The 17,495-nt window shown below is 47.6% G+C and overlaps 1 protein-coding gene across 1 annotated transcript in view; it reads right to left on the bottom strand.

Moving 5' to 3' along the window:
• Positions 1–17,495, bottom strand: part of LOC102564050 (sodium channel protein type 2 subunit alpha) — a 153,829-nt gene that overhangs the window by 46,626 nt on the left and 89,708 nt on the right. The gene's annotated exons all lie outside the window — the stretch shown is intronic.

Genomic DNA, 17,495 nt, shown 5'->3' with positions numbered 1-17,495 from the left:
CCGCACATTACGACGAGGGACATGCTCAGCTGGGGTGGGCTTCACCTGTCCCCCAAAGGTAAGCGTGTGTTTTCTTTTAGGTTGGCGGATCTCCTCCGGCGGGCTTTAAACTAGGCTCATCGGGGGGAGGGGAAGATGAGGGCAGGGGAAGCTGTGGACCAACAAACCATGTGGCACCCACAAGGACAGCCCAGCCTGAAGAAAGAGAGCATTGGGAACCTGAAAGCCATGGGGAGGCCAGCACTACGGCACAGGTAAGAAATGAGAAGGTAAGAAACAATGGGCCCCTTGGGACTCGGAGCGGGGGGGCAGCAAAGGCACCAGTCGCAGGGCTCAAGTGCCTATATACTAATGCTAGGAGCATGGGGAACAAGCAGGATGAACTAGCGCTCCTGCTTGCACTAAACACCTATGACTTAGTGGGGCTAACAGAAACCTGGTGGGATTCATCCCACGACTGGGCAGTACACATTGAGGGCTATAGATTGTACAGAAAGGACAGGGTGGGGAAGAAAGGGGGAGGGGTTGCGCTCTATGTCAGGGGACAATATACATCAACCCTCATCAAGACAGAATCCAAGGATGAGGAAGTAGAAGGATTGTGGGTTAGGCTACATGGGGGGCAAGGAGAAAGGGATTTGGTGGTAGGGGTCTACTACAGACCCCCACATCAAGGGGAAGAAAGAGATTCGGGTCTCCTGAGGCAACTCTCGGAGACCATAAAAGCTAAAGAGGCGGTAGTCATGGGGGACCTAAACAACCCGGACATCTGCTGGGAGTCACAGACAGCAAAGTCCCACCGCTCACAAAGGTTTCTAACCTGTGTACAGGACCTCCACCTGACACAGAACGTACATGGTCCCACTAGGGGGAATGCCATACTGGATCTGGTATTGGCAACGGGGGATGACATGGTGGGGGACCTCCAGATCGGTAGCCATCTGGGGGACAGTGATCACCTAATAATAGAATTCACCATAAGACGTCGAGTGGGTAAAGTAACTAGCAGGGTGAAAATGCTAGACTTTAGGAAAGCTGATCTCAATGAACTCAGGTGATTAGTCAAGGACGCACTGCATCCAGAGTAGGAGATTTGAAGAGATGGAAGCCCAAGAAGGGTGGCTGTGCCTTAAGGAAACGAACCTTTAGGCACAAAGCAAGACGATCCCCAAGCGAGGCAAAAGAGGGAAAGGGGCCAGGAGGCTTCCCTGGCTGACCAGAGAAATCCAGAGCAGCCTAAGGGACAAAAGGGGAGCACATAAAAAGTGGAAACAGGGAGAGATCACCAAAGACGAATATACCTCCTCTGCTCGTGCTTGTAGGGAGGCAGTTAGACGGGCCAAAGCTACCATGGAGCTGAGGATGGCAACCCAAGTAAAAGACAACAAGAAATTGTTTTTTTAGATATATAGGGAGTAAAAGGAAGGCCCAGGGAGGAATAGGACCCCTGCTAAATGGGCAGAAACAATTGGTGACAGACAGGGGGGACAAGGCTGAACTCCTCAATGAGTTCTTTGCCTCAGTGTTCCTAAGTGAGGGGCACAACAAGTCTCTCACTGGGGCTGTAGAGAGGCAGCAGCAGGGCGCCAGACTTCCATGCGTAGACCCTGAGATGGTGCAGAGTCATTTGGAAAAACTGGATGCCTTTACGTCAGCAGGCCCGGATGAGCTCCATCCAAGGGTGCTGAAGGCACTGGCCGACATCATTGCAGAGCCACTGGTGGGAATATTTGAAAGCTCATGGTGCACGGGCCAAGTCCCGGAGGACTGGAAAAGGGCCAATATGGTCCCCATTTTCAAGAAGGGGAGGAAGGAGGACCCAGGCAACTATAGGCCAGTCAGTCTCACCTCCATCCTTGGCAAAGTCTTTGAAAAAAATGTTAAGGCTCACATTTGTGAGAGCCCAGCAGGACAAATTTTGCTGAGGGGAAATCAGCACGGGTTCATGGCAGGCAGATCGTGCCTGACCAATCTAGTTTCTTTTTATGACCAGGTTACGAAACGCCTGGACACAGGAGGAGGGGTGGATGTCGTATACTTAGACTTCAGGAAGGCCTTCGATACGGTATCCCACCCCATACTGGTGAAGAAGTTAAGAGGCTGTGACTTGGATGACTACACAGTCTGGTGGGTGGCGAATTGGCTGGAGGGTCGCACCCAGAGAGTCGTGGTGGATGGGTCAGTTTCGACCTGGAAGGGTGTGGGCAGTGGGATCCCACTGGGCTCGGTCCTTGGACCGATACTTTTTAATGTCTTCATCAGTGACTTGGACGAGGGAGCGAGATGTACTCTGTCCAAGTTTGCAGATGACACAAAGCTATGGGGAGATGTGGACACGCCGGAGGGCAGGGAACAGCTGCAAGCAGACCTGGACAAGTGGGAGAAAACAACAGAATGCAGTTCAACAAGGAGAAATGCAAAGTGCTGCACCTAGGGAGGAAGAATGTCCAGCACACCTACAGCCTGGCGAATGACCTGCTGGGTAGCACGGAAGTGGAAAGGTATCTTGGAGTCCTAGTGGACTCCAAGATGAACATGAGTCGGCAGTGTGACGAAGCCATCAAAAAAGCCAATGGCACTTTATTGTGCATCAGCAGATGCATGACGAATAGGTCCAAGGAGGTGATACTTCCCCTCTATCGGGTGCTGGTCAGACCGCAGTTGGAGTACTGCGTGCAATTCTGGGCGCCGCAATTCAAGAGGGATGCGGATAACCTGGAGAGAGTCCAGAGAAGGGCCACTCATATGGTTAAGGGCCTGCAGACCAAGCCCTACAAGGAGAGACTATAGAAACTGGACCTTTTCAGCTTCCGCAAGAGAAGGTTGAGAGGCAACCTTGTGGCTGCCTGTAAGTTCATCACGGGGGCACAGAAGGGAATTGGTGAGTATTTATTCACCAAGGCACCCCCGGGGGTTACAAGAAATAATGGCCACAAGCTAGCAGAGAGCAGATTTAGATTGGACATTAGGAAGAACTTCTTCACAATTAGAGTGGCCAGGGTCTGGAACGGGCTCCCAAGGGAGGTGGTGCTCTCCCCTACCCTGGGGGTCTTCAAGAGGAGGTTAGATGAGTATCTAGCAGGGGTCATCTAGACCCAGCACTCTTTTCTGCTTATGCAGGGGGTCGTACTCGATGATTTATTGAGGTCCCTTCTGACCCTAACATCTATTAATCTATGAATTTATAAGGAGAAATGCAAAGTGCTGCACCTAGGGAGGAAAAATGTCCAGCACACCTACAGCCTAGGAAATGACCTGCTGGGTGGCACAGAGGTGGAAAGGGATCTTGGAGTCCTAGTGGACTCCAAGATGAATATGAATCGGCAGTGTGATGAAGCCATCAAAAAAGCCAATGGCACTTTATCATGCATCAGCAGATGCATGACGAATAGGTCCAAGGAGGTGATACTTCCCCTGTATTGGGCGCTAGTCAGACCGCAGTTGGAGTACTGCTTGCAATTTTGGGCGCCACACTTCAAGAAGGATGCGGATAACCTGGAGAGGGTCCAGAGAAGGGCCACTCGTATGGTTAAGGGCCTGCAGACCAAGCCCTACGAGGAGAGACTAGAGAAACTGGACCTTTTCAGCCTCCGCAAGAGAAGGTTGAGAGGCGACTGTGTGGCTGCCTATAAGTTCATCACGGGGGCACAGAAGGGAATTGGTGAGTATTTATTCACCAAGGCGCCCCCGTGGGTTACAAGAAACAATGGCCACAAGCTAGCAGAGAGCAGATTTAGATTGGACATTAGGAGGAACTTCTTCACAGTTCGAGTGGCCAAGGTCTGGAACGGGCTCCCAAGGGAGGTGGTGCTCTCCCCTACCCTGGGGGTCTTCAAGAGGAGGTTAGATGAGTATCTAGCTGGGGTCATCTAGACCCAGCACTCTTTCCTGCTTATGCAGGGGGTCGGACTCGATGATCTATTGAGGTCCCTTCCGACCCTAACATCTATGAATCTATAAGGCAACAACTATGATCAAGAATTTTGGAATCCTGACTAGTTCAGGTCTTTATTTTAGGCCCTCCCTACAGGTTACAGGTATTGTACAAACAATGGGTTGAGTAATTATCTTAAGAGCAGCTACAGATGCAAAGTAACTATCACACAATAAAAAGCTCCAACCACCTATAAAACAGAGGTCCACCAATATATTAGTCTGTATCAGATCTGCAGCCATTAAAGGGAAATTGCCATTATCAGCAATCGGCTTTTTTTGGCTGGTGTAGCTGATAATGTCACCGATAAATGTTGTTTGCATGCTCATGGCCACAACATGCATGAAGCCAGGAATGCAGCCCATCAGTGTGGAAAGCAGCATCTAGCCAGTAAGTCTGTGGTGGAAGGGGCATGGGGGAGGGATTGAGGCCCCCATGGTGAGGGAGGGAATGGGACATGGCTGCCCAGCCAGGGTGGGGTGGAGCACAGGGTGGAGCCATGGGTGGCTCATCCAGAGGGTGGGTGGGGGGGGGGGCTCTCCACCTCTGTGCGCACCCTTGGAGGAGGCATGGGAGCCATGTGCCCCCCAGATTTGTGTGTGGGGCAAGGGCGGGCTGCCCGCTGTGGACTTGGGGCCAGGGGCTGTGCTAGCCTCTTCCCAGTGCGGGGGTTGGGCTGGGGCTGCACTGGGGGCAAGCAAGGGTGGGGCAAGCAGCAGCAGCAGTGCTGGGAGGGGACACAACGTAGCTATGGCATATTTTGATGTGGCTGTAGCCCACCACATAGCCCCTGCTCCCAGCACTACTGATTCCCACCCTGCCCACTCCAAGCAGATCTCCAGCCCCCTAACCAAAAGAAGTCTGGTGCAGCCCCTGGCCCCGAGCCCACAGTGGGCATCCCGGCCTCAGCCTGCGCACAAATCTGAGGAGCTTATGCCCCCATGCCTCCCCAGGGATGCGTGCAGTGATGGGGAGCTACCTCCTTCCCTGCCACCCTGTGCCTTGCAGATGAGCTGCCTGCAACTCCACCCCACTTCCTGCCCCACCCCAGGTGGGCAGTGCCTGCCCCTGCCCAGCCCCACTCCCTCCCCACTTCCCTTCCCCGCCACAAACTTATCGGCCAGATGTTGCTCTTCAAGCTGTCAGGCTATATATCGGCTGTCAAATTGGTATCGGCAGATATGGCTGGTTAATAATCAGCCATTGGTATCAGCCAAAATTATCTTTGTTCATGCACCCCTACTATAAAATTAGATCTTGAAAATGTGTGCTTGTATAGCTGGCTGCTACCAAGCTTTAATTTGCAAATATAGCAGGGTCTCTCCTGTGGCTGAGAGTCTCATCAGGTGATGGGGCTCCCAGCCAAAAGGGGAGCACCATATCCAGCATGAAACCCCTGAGCCCTGTGGATCATAGCTACCATAATCCCCAAGGCTCAGCTGTGTTCAAAACCCCCAAGCCACATGGGGCTTCCATCCCAGCAGCTCATGAGGAGCAACCAGGATTAGGAACCCCATCAATCACAAGGCTGTCTTCTCCAGCAGCATGTGACATGGATCTGGGGCCAGGAGCCCTGTCAGTTGTAGGGCTTTCAGCCCCTGCTGTGTGTGGCCCCTATGTGTAGGAGGGAAGCCCCATGCACTGCAGACAGGTGAGGTGGGGAAGGCAGCTGGGGGGGTCCCCACTGTTCCCACTATCCTTCACATCCCACGAATGCCACACACCCTGTCCCTACAACCTCCCACATATACACAACCCCGCAACATACACTATACCCCCCACACTGTACCATACACTTACCCACACACCTCCCATGCCCCACCATACACATGAACACACCCACACCTCCCCATACCCCATCATACACACACACACAAAACCATACCACCCACATACTATCCAAGACTAATAATTTATTTTTGGGTTACTATGCAATCACCTTCATAGATGTAGGGTTGGAAGGGACCTTGTAGATCTTCTAGTCTGACCCCCTGCCCTGGGCAGGAGAGAAAACTGGGCTCAAATGACCCCGGCCAGGTAAATGTCAAGCCTCCTCTTAAAGACCCCCAGGGTAGGAGCCATCACCACTTCCATTGGAAATTAGTTCCAGATCCTAGCTACCCTGAGTGTGAAGTAGTGCCTTCTAATGTCTAGTCTAAACCTACTCTCTTGCAACTTATGGCCAATATTCCTTGTTACTCCGGGAGGAGCTTGGGGGAACAAAGTCTCTCCCAAACCCCGTTGATTCCCCCTAGTAAGTTTATAGACGGCCAGCAGGTCCCCCCTCATCCTTCTCTTGCAAAGGCTGAACAGGTTAAGGTCCCATAGCCTCTCCTCATATGGTCTGCCCTGCTGTCCCTGGATCATGTGAGTGGCCCTCCTTTGGACCCTCTCAATGCTGTCCACATCCTTCCTGTAGTGCAGTGCCCAGAACTGGACACGGTACTCTAGCTGCGGCCTGACCAGTGTTGCATAGACACTCTATGTACACTACTCAAACAAAAGTTATGACAAAAATATTTTTTGTAATAAAATTAAAATATGTTATAGTAAAAGTCAAACATCTACTATATGATTTTTTTTTCTGATTCTAAGATGGCAACCCTCTCCCCCCCCAAGGAGTTTTTCTGTGGGGGCAAGGGGAAGGTCTTCTGGTGGCAAAGGTCAGGTACTAGGGATGGGACTTCTGGTCCCAAGATAGTACCTGCCACGGGGTGGGTCTACCCATGCAGCCCTCAAAAGCTTACCAAACCTCATTAAGCGGCCCTTCACCCAAAATAATTCCCTGCCCGTGCTCTAACACCAGCTTCCTTTTCTGGCATTTTGTTTACTATGTAATTAGTATATATTAACTGGTAAATAATGCAACTGCTAGGATTCTGATGTTTGATAATATTAATGGAGTCTGTTTGTTGCACCAATTAGCTTTCATGCTTTGCATTAGATGACACAAAACTCAACGTTAGGTTAAGTTTCTCCTAAAATAAGTTCCAGATTACTTTTATAATTATTCTTCATTGTTTTGATTATTTGCTAAGGTAAATTAATTCAAGTTTCATTTTCAGAACTTAAATGAATCATTTACAACCCTAGTCTTGGTAGTCAATCCAGTGATTGGTAGTTAGTCATTCAAGTCAGCTACTTAGCTCATTCTTAGCATTACATGGTATGTGAACTTTTAATTTACTTGACAAAATCCTTTTTCCCACACAAAGACCAAGTAAACAAGCTTGGCCTAAACCCATGTGCTGGAGCTAGGGAAGAAGGAAATGTTTCCTAAAGGGCAGGCTCATGGGTGTAGTAGACTTGCTGGCTGCTAAATCCTGTTTCATGACAGAAAAATAGGTTTGGCTGGTGTATCTGCCTTATATGTGCCGAGGGCCCAAAAACTATCTTTGTCATGGGCAGAGAGGGGTATACTCTCTACAGCGACTCCATGCATTCAGTCTTATCCTCTCTATATACAAAGCAGCACCACACTAGTTTCACCATGCTTGGGGTAGTCTGTATATACCGGAGGGTAAAGGTGAATTTACCCTAATTGCAGAATGTCTAAACATTACAAGGTGCTACAAATCCATTTGGAGATACAAATGGGTAATTACAAAAGAACTGCTATAGTTTCAAGTACTTATTAAGGAGAAATACAGTAATTTAAATATATCAACACATATGTATTTTATTAAGATTAAAAGTATATCTTCACTTGACAAGACTTTTTTTTATTGAGCTCTGATGAGAATGTATGGCTGACAGTCAGGTTCCAGATAAGGTAGTACCATCTGCTCTTATGCAGATGATTGTTATGTTTCAGGCAAGCTAATACTTGCAAAATCATATCACTTCTTATGTATGTCTGTAAAGAGTTAACCCCAAAAAAGATCTGTTCTGAGGTACTAAATGCAAAAGAGCTAGAGACTTCTAGGGAAAGATGTGGTATGATTTAGAAAAACTCAGATGCACTTTTAGAGCCAAATAAGGCATGTTTCTAAGCACTGCATCATGATGAAAATGAAGCAGTTGGAAAATATGGGAACAACCTATATAGACAATTTTTTGATCAAAAATCAAATTGCCAGTTATACTTTACATTCAAACTGCATGTAATATAGTCGTGAGTAAATCAATATATCATGAAGTGTTGGCTTTCCAAAGTTAAGACTGAAATTCAGTTTTAACAATAATCCTGATTCCTTCCTTTTCTCTCCAATGGCTGTGTCTACATGAGACACTTTACTGTGCAGTAGACTAACTACTGCACAGTAAAGTGTTGCCGTCTATATATGCAGATGCTTACTACACATGAAATTAGTCTACCATACAGTAAAGGTACTACCTTCATATGCATATGTAAATTTACTGTGCATTAAAGCCAAATAGCATTAATTGCACATGTAGATGCACCCAGGATCTTCAAAAGAACTATTCCATTTCAAATTTAGCAAATGTAGGATTTTTAAATAAACTTTAGAGTGATCTGAATAGTATGCAAATCAGAAATCATAGGTGTTTTATATTTAAAAAGGCTAATGTTTTGCCACATTTTATCTAAATCATAGATTCCCTTAAAATTTCTAATGAGTTTTATGTGAATTATCTTGTTGATATTTAGACCAGGTAACTGAATTCAAGAGAGAAAAAGGTATATCTAGGAAGTTATTTATTCACTGGCAAATTATTTATAGCTTTTTTTTTTTCTTAAAGCAAGTCTCTACCCTATTTCCTACAGATCTATCCTTCAAAAATACAACTGATTGATATAGTTTTAACACAATTTGATTATTGGGAAATAAAACAGGAAGATTTGGAATCTAATCATCCAGCTACCAGCAGTCATCATTTCCAACTCATTTATCGGCTCTTGGCATCTTCCACAAGCCCCTCTTCCATTTATCCCTTCCCTGTCAGTGGAGATAAAGTTATTAAAATAAACATTTTTAGTGCACCTCCATAAAATATCTGGTCTAAGCGTCCACTACTGTGTCAAAATTACCGGGAATTATAGTTAATGCCACTCACTTAGTAGCTGAACCAATGTAATTTCTCACAAGTCTTTCTTGGAAATATGAAATTCTATGGAAAGGAATGTCTCTTAGCATTTTGATTTCTGAAGATACTGTAGAAACCCTATGTCATATTTATGGGAAGAGAAGCTCTGTCCTATCTTTTATTCCTTGTTCAGAAGTATCAAACCTTCTCTTGCCAGCAGTTTTGTCCTAGTGTCCAAGAAGAAAAAGGGAATAAATGCTGCTGTATTTCTCCAGTGATGCAATTTTTAAACACTAGGAAAATATATAGAGCAGTGGTTCCCAACCTTTTTTTGCTGTGATCCACTGCTGAGAGTGGACTGCAGCAGTGGCTTAGGGGCAGGGGAGCTCCTGGCACATGGTGCCGCTCGACCTTTGTCTGTAGTGCTACCGGCATTGCCCCCATAACCCTCATTTGGGTTCCCAACCTGAAGTTGGGAACTGCTGGTATAGAAAAAACAGCTAGCAGAAGTATTCTCAGTATTTACTATCCATGGGGTGCATCTACATGTGTGCTTTAATGCGGAGTTGACTAATTATCTCTGCAGTAAACCATCACCATCTACACATGCACTGGTATTTAGGGTGCGGTAAATAAATTAACTCTGCCATAAGATAGTACTGGTGGGGACAGTACTATCTTACAGCAGAATCCTTTACTGAGTATAAATGCATGTGTGGGCAGTGACTAGGACTGCAGCAATTTGAGCTGGGGTAGAGCAGCCCCGGGCTGGCAGCAGGCTAGGAGGGTCAGCTACATGGCTTCATAGTTCCCAGCCAGCTCTTCCACCACCCAACACTGCTACCTAGAGCCCAGTGCTGACTCCCTGAGCCTGCTGCCAGCTCCTGGATGCACATGCAGATGCTGCGCTCAGGAGCAAATGACTGGCTCAAACTGTGCTGGAGTTTATCACATCTCACCTAAATGGCATGTGTAGATGCACCCATGAAGCTATAGCTTACCCAGTTGGGGAAATTGAAAGTTATATAGCTTAAGATAAGCATGGAATACCATATTTTCTCATGCACAGCATGCCCCCAAATAAAATATGCCCCTTGGTTTTTGAAGGCAGAACGTAGAAAGGCAGGGTTATGGTCTGTTGTGTGACACAGAGGACACATCTATATGTTCATTAATGTACCTTGGATACTGTGCACTTAGTTGACTAATTCCTTAATAAAGGACTAACAATGCACAGTAACTAAAGTTACTGCACATTAGTGCTGGCGCACAGTTAATTAGTGACACACTGTACATTAGCCTAATAACACTGTGTAGTAGGCTGTTACCACTGTTTGTGCTGTGACACTCTACTGTACAGTGTTATTAGGCTAATGTGCAGTAAAAGTTTCATGTAGACGCACCCAGTGTAAGTCTTCCTGGGAACATAGGGTATGGAGGATATGTAGCATCCCAGGAGATAGTCTGGAAGAAGCAGTTGACACCAGGAAGCTCCTGCTGCTTCACCCAGACTATCTCCTGGGATATTGCACTTCCTGGACACTATATTTCCAGATTAGGCCTGAAATTCTTGCAAGGGTGGTTATAAGGCTGATAGTCCTTACTGTGAATAAATAGTTCTTTTTATAAGTTCCTGTAAATAGAGTGTTGTTTCCACATCTTAGTCTTCATCATGATTCCGCCAGCAGCTTACTTGCTGCTTCAGGCACAAGCTGTAATGCTCACCCAAGAGCTATAGTGGTGAGAGGGTTAACACAGGACTCTGCTCCTTCAGTTTGCTGAGCCTGACACAAGCAGCAGCAATGTTGGCAGCTGCATGGCATGCACAGGGTCTCCAGGCTTGCTTCTTTTCCAGAAAAGAAAACAGCTTTCCCACTTAAGACACACCCCAATTTTGTGGGGGCTGATTTGGGGGGGTGGGGGGGAAGTTACATGTTATATGCAAGATAATAGGGTATTGGTGCCATTATGAAATGATTTTCTTAACTGCCCAACATTCACCTGCCTACCTCTGAAGTATGTGTGATTGAGTATTAGGCAGTTAACTGCTGAGCAATAAGATATAAGCAGAACTCAATACAAGCAACTGGACTCCAACTTCCCTTGGGTCTGGAGGTTAATACAGCTTAGGGAATCCTAACTTTTTAGATCTTGTCCTGCCTCCACTGTAATTTTCCCATAAAACATTCAAGCATCATACACTTGTCCTGTAGCCTTCACCAGCCAGCTTCCTCAAATCACCTGGCCTTTTTGCTCTTAAATTACTTATCTTATTTGCAGTTTGCCTCTCTGAAGACACGGGTGCAAACAACATCTGATTCACACATGTTGTTTATACTGAGTTATTAAAGTCCTAAGGACTGCAGAAAAAAAAACAAAACACAGGGAAGCAAAAGCACAGAGCCTGAAAAAACAAGCAGAGGCTGCAGTGGATGAAACAGCTGCCTTGTAATATGAGGTAGGAAGTCACATACAGAACCTCTTAAGACCAAAAGAAGGCATTACTTTATTTACTGTTTCACAGAGCTTCAGACCTGCCCAGTTCCTGTTGTTTAACATAAATATTTAAAAAATGAAAATCCTGAGAAAATACTTAGGCCACTACCTTTGCTCAGCTTTATTAGAAGAGGATTTCTCAAAATAACCATTAGGAAAAAACTGAAATTTAGAGCAAAGATTTGATTTTAAATGAAACCAAAGCATTTGAAAGAATGAAAACTTATGAAAACTTATGATTAATGTCACTTAAACAATCTGAGAAAAAAAATTCTCAAGCAACCTTGTCTCTTTAGCTCATCATTGACCCCCTAGGCAACAATGGTTTACCTAGAGTCTTAAAAGGGTTTTCTGAGTAGTCTTCTTTACACTGTCTGTAATCCATAAACAAAAACATGATCTTATCATGAATGATGAATAACATCCATTCATAACTCATATTTGATATAACTTGGCTTATAAAAATCATGGCATTTTTTGAAAATTAAAAGTATACCACTAAGAAAAAACATCCTGTTGTTTAACAAATAACCAAGAAAAGGCAGAGATGCTCTGTTGTCAAGAGTAAGATTCTAATTTAGGTTCGAGCATAGAACTATTTGCATATTATTGGATAAGTATCAGCAGAGAAGGAAATCAGTGCATTTTTTGCAAGTCCAAAGAAGCAACAACAACAACAAAAAAGGGGAAAGAACTTGGAAAAGAGAATTACAATATGGGGTAAAATTGGAACACATAATAGATGTTGTGCCAGAGTCAACTTAATTACACTGATTTTGGACTTATGTAAGCTCATTATCAAAATGCTATTATTCAATAGCATTTTGATAATGATCTGCCTACAAACTCATCAGGGGAGATCAACAGCAAATAGGTAGAGCCCTTTTCTCCCCAGCACCACCTGGGGTGGCAAGGAACAATGGTAATAAGCTGATGGAGAATAGGTTTAGGTTAGAGATCAGAAGGGGTCAGGCTAGATGATCTGTTCAGGTCCCTCCTGACCCTAGCTACTATGAAACTATAAGATTACCTTGGGCGTGTCCATACATGCAAGCATGTGCACTTGCGGCAGCTCTAATAGAAGTGGTGCTAACTTGAGCTGGGGCTTTTTGCCTCGGTGCATGTGCCCAGACATGCACTTTGGTGTGGGGCAAATTGTGTCACATGGGGCAAAATAACCCTGCCTAGCTCTTTCTGGATCTGCAGCCAAGGGGAGCTAGGGAGCTAGAGCCCGGGGCCAGCATTTGTGCTATCCCCAGCAGTATAAAAAGCTGCCCTGTCCTGGCCCCATCAGTACAAAAAGCTGCCCTGGCAAGTAGCTCAGGGCTACTAGCTCTCAGGAGCTTCTGGGGCCCAGGCAATTGGTACCTGTGGACACTATCCCTTGTGCCAACTGGACTGCTGAAGTAGCCCTGAGAGTTCCCTGCCCCCTCTACCCACTGCAGCAGTCTGGCAGTGGGGGCTGCTGCCTGGCTGTGACCTGCTGTGCACCTGCCAGACCCAGATGGGGACTGCACAGCCAGTAGGGGCATCTGCCCCTCTGGGCCAGCTGTCAGTGGGCTATGGCTGCAGGGTTGGCCTTTGTGTGACACTACTGCCATGTGTGCCCCCTGCCCGGCCACAGAAGATATTCCAGGTGTGGTGGCCTGCTTTGAACTGTCCAAGCATGTCCTTCTGGCCCCACCTGGCCAGTTCAGCCACCTCCAGCTGGGTCCAAGGTGCCAGCTCTGAGCAGGCATGGTCCTGCCACTGGCCTCCCTAGCAGGAATTCTGGTATTCTCTATTTGAAAACTGAAAAATCCCTGATAAAAAAAATCCTAAAGTCACTCTGTAAAATACCCCGAAATCCATGTTCCTCCACAATTAAAACAAAAGACCACTATATAGAGAGAGAGACAGCGTGAGACAGAGACAGTGATCAGTTGGGCAATGTTTTACCGATACGTCTACAGCGTTAAAGCAATCTGGAAGCCTACCAGTGTCTCTATCATCATAATAAAGTGATTTCTAAATACCGGTATGTTTTGATTCATAGATTCATAGATGCTAGGGTCAGAAGGGACCTCAACAGATCATCGAGTCTGACCCCCTGCCTAGGCAGGAAAGAGTGCTGGGGTCAGATGACCCCAACCAGATGCCTATCCAGCCTTCTCTTAAAAAACCCTAAGGTAGGGGAGAGCACTACCTCCCTTGGAAGCCCATTCCAAATTTTGGCCACCCTTACCATGAAGAAGTTTTTCCTGATATCTAGCCTAAATATGCTCTCTGTCAGTTTGTGACCATTGTTCCTTGTTACCCCAAGAGGCACCCTGGTGAACAGAGCATTTCCGATCCCTTGCTGCGTCCCCCCAATGAATTTGTAGGCAGCCACAATATCACCTCTTCAGCCTTCTCTGTGGAGGCTGAAGAGGTCCAAGTCCCTCAGTCTCTTGTCATAGGGTGTGCCCTGTAAGCCCCTAACCATACAAGTGGCCCTCCTCTGGACCCTCTCGAGTCTATCAACATCCTTCTTGAAGCACAGTGCCCAAAATTGGATGCAGCACTCCAACCGCGGTCTGACCAATGCTGCATAGAGGGGAAGTATCACCTCCTTGCTTCTATTTGTCATGCCTCTGCTGATGCACAATAAAGTGCAGTTAGCTTTGCTGATGATTTTATAATGCTGACGACTCATGTTCATCTCGGAGTCCACTATGACTCCAAGATCCCTTTCCACTTCTGTCCTGCTGAGAGGGTCGTTTCCTAGCTAGAAGGTGTGCTGGATATTTTTACACCCTAGGTGCAGCACTCTGCACTTGTCCTTGTTGTACTACATCCTATTGTGTACTGCCCACTTTTCTAACTTGTCCAAGTCTGCCTGTAATCGTTCCCTACCCTCTGGAATGTGCACTTCACTGCACAATTTAGTATTGTCCGCAAACTTGGACAGAGTAGGCTTCACACCCACACGGGTTACAGCCCCCCCAACAGGGGCCAAATGGCACCCCCCTGCAGGGCCCACATGCCCCACCCCTGCTTGCTCCCCCAGCCCACTGGATTGCTGCCCCTCCTGGCCCCATCCCCTGCCGGCTACTGCAGCCCCCCCGATGGCCGCTCCACCCAACCCCCCCTGCTTCCCCAGATCCCCCAATGGCTGCCTCACCTGTCCCCATCCCCTGCTTGCACCCCCAGCCCCATGATGGCTGCCCCCCAGCCTTCAGCACTTAAAAAAAGAAAACAAAAAGCCTCTACTCACCACAGTAGCAAGGGCTGTGGGGACTCTGGGGCCTCCTGGCAGTGCCCCCCCACACACAGCAGGGGGGGCAGTGGGGCCTGGGCTGGGGCCGCTGCAGCTGTCACCCAGCCCTGCCCTGTGCAGGACGGGCCACAGTGACCGCAATGGCAGCTGCTAGTGCTGATGAGTGCAGGGGAGTTGGGGTTTTTTTGCTTCCTGGGATGCTGGGGCCCAGAGGGGCAGCGATAGGGAGGCTTGGGGGGCTGGAGAGGGTGGGGCCGGGTGGTGCAGGGTTCGGGGGTGGGTGGGATTGGGGTCAGGCAGGGCAGCCGTGGGGGGGCTTGGACGGCAGGTGGGGGGTGGGGCCAGGTGGGGCAGGCTGGGGCAGTGGGCAGGGTCAATGGGCTTCTCCCTCCTCTAGCCCCCCCACCCATTACTTACTGGCACTGGAGCACAGGTCCAGCTCCCTGTGGCTGACATGCTGCCTGCCCTACACAGACAGTCAGTGTGCTTCAGCACCAGCATGAGGTCTGGCCATAGAGATGCTCTGGCTGCTACCGAAGTGTCTCTGTGGAGGACCCAGCCTCTGGTCGCCTGAGCCCAACCCCACTTTTTTTCTCTGTTTTTTTTTTTTTTACTCCAGATATCCAGGAGTCTAATTTTGCCCCTGCGCTGCAAATTTGCAAAACGTTTTCTCATTCCTGCATGTGCCTCTTGCAATGTCTCAAAGGGCTTTGAGATGCTGCAAGACACACGTGCACTTGTCTGGATGTGCCCCTTAGGGCTATAATTCCATCTCACTATTGATTTCAAAGCTCTGTAGTATTTGAATGGAGTGAATGTGAGAAGACATGAAGTTCATGAGAGAAAATGAAATATCTGGAAGTATTCTGAAAACATCAAGGTTACACAAGTAGCAACTAGAACTTTGGCAGGACAAAGTTAGAAGAAAGAGGGCCCAATGCCCAGCACATGAAAGCTGTAAGCATCAAATAGTGTGTAAATTCAAAGGATTGGGCTTTCTAAGTTGATACTAAGTGAACCTAACATCTCATTATGTCTTTGGTACCATGGATCTTTATTTCATTATCTTCTGTATCTTAGACCATTTCCAAAATAGTTTACAACAGTCTATCAGGATAATAGGTACTTCAGCTTCTACAGCATGGTGACAATGGAGGTCTTTACCTAAATTTTTGGTTTGTTATTCATAAGTGCTAATCATGGCATTTATAATGCTAAGGCCACATACAAACATTCTGTTTCTAATGGGAGAATCACCACTGTTCTGCTAGGAACTACACACACACAGATTTTTCAGCCTTTTCTCCCAGAGCAAAAATGGTGGTTCCAGAAGAAAATTCAGCCAATTCTAAGCAAGTAGTACTCGTTCCCAAGAGATTTTCTCCTGGGAGAATGAATGCTTGTACACCAAGGTTCCCTCCAAGCTGTGCATGTGCATGACTGTGCACACTTTAAAACCATGCTGCGCACAAACTTATTAAGGTCGTGCACCTGCCCAGAAGAAGAGCTGTGCTACGACTTCCCCAAGAGGAGCTGGTCAACGAGATGGGCGTGGAACATGGTGGAGGCACCAGGGCTGGTGTGGGACACTTACCGGAGGTAAGCTGAGGCAGCAGCTCCTCTGCAAGGCCACGTGCTCTTGGAGGCGAGGTGGAGATGGGGGCTGGGGCTGGGGCTGGCATGGGCTCTGCCAGCTCCAGGGAACTGCTCCATGCCCCCGCACACCTCAGGGAGCACATGGCATCAGGGCTCGGGAGTGGAGCAGTTCCCTGGAGCTGGCAGTAACTGTCCCACACCAACCCTGGTGCCACCCTTCCAGTTCTATTGATCAATTGTGTCTGGCCCATGGCTGGGCCACAGCACTCCACTGTGTTTCTCTGTTTAGCAGTTAGCATGGAGATGGGTAGTGGGTGGGGCCCACAGTGCTCCACATAGGGCCAAACCCTGCCCGCTCCCACCTGGACGCTTACTGCAGGACACTTACTGGTAGACCGCGCCAAAAGGGGGAGGTGGGACTGAAGCGGCATGCTCACGAACTGCTACTCCTTAGAGGGAACATTGTTTTACACTCCCATAGCTTAACTCCTTCTTGGGGCCAGGAGGAATGGATCTATGGGGAAAAGTTTCCATGTTACCCAGAGACTGGGGTCATCTCAATCTACAGAAGGCATGGGGTACAGCTGTTCCCACCCCTCCTGTAGACAGGGAGGGGCAGAGAAACCACTAGCTGCCCTCTGCTGGCTCCTCATGCACTGGAGTTCTCAGTGTGAGAAGCAGAAGGAGGCTTTGCCCCCTGCTTAGTCTGCTCAACTCCAGGGGACTGTGATGCAAGTCCCCCGCTTGCTTCTGATTCTGGAGTTCCCAGAGTGAGAAATGGGCAGGGGACTTTGCCCTGCTGCTCTAGGACTGGAGCAGCCTACACATTCCCCAGAATGGGATCACCCCAGTTTTGGGAAGGCACAAGGAGCAGCAGAGCAGCTGAACACCTATGCTGCTCCCTCTCTCTCGGAATCATTGCTAGAGGTAGAGATTTTCCACTTCTGGCAGTGAACAAGCATTTGTATGCAGCCTCAGTTTATATTGCAATATGTAATATACAGATGATTCTCTGACTATAGTGAGCCTGAATCATGGAAGAAGACTAAAGACTACCAGTGAGACAGCTTTAAGGGGCCAAGGTGACACATACTTAAAAGTTATTTTACACTCTTTAGTAATGTTCCAAATGCTGTCTGTTACACATAAAAATATAGATAGATACTATATATGTAATATACAAGCCTTCTAGCACCAGTCATGAATTTACAGCTATATAGACAAAACAAACCTTGCTGTAAT

This window comes from Alligator mississippiensis, chromosome 4 (genome assembly GCF_030867095.1).
Source record: "Alligator mississippiensis isolate rAllMis1 chromosome 4, rAllMis1, whole genome shotgun sequence".
In the NCBI taxonomy this organism is placed as follows: domain Eukaryota; kingdom Metazoa; phylum Chordata; order Crocodylia; family Alligatoridae; genus Alligator; species Alligator mississippiensis.
Note: the sequence above shows the minus strand (reverse complement) of the source record. Positions and strands in the feature narration are given on the sequence as shown.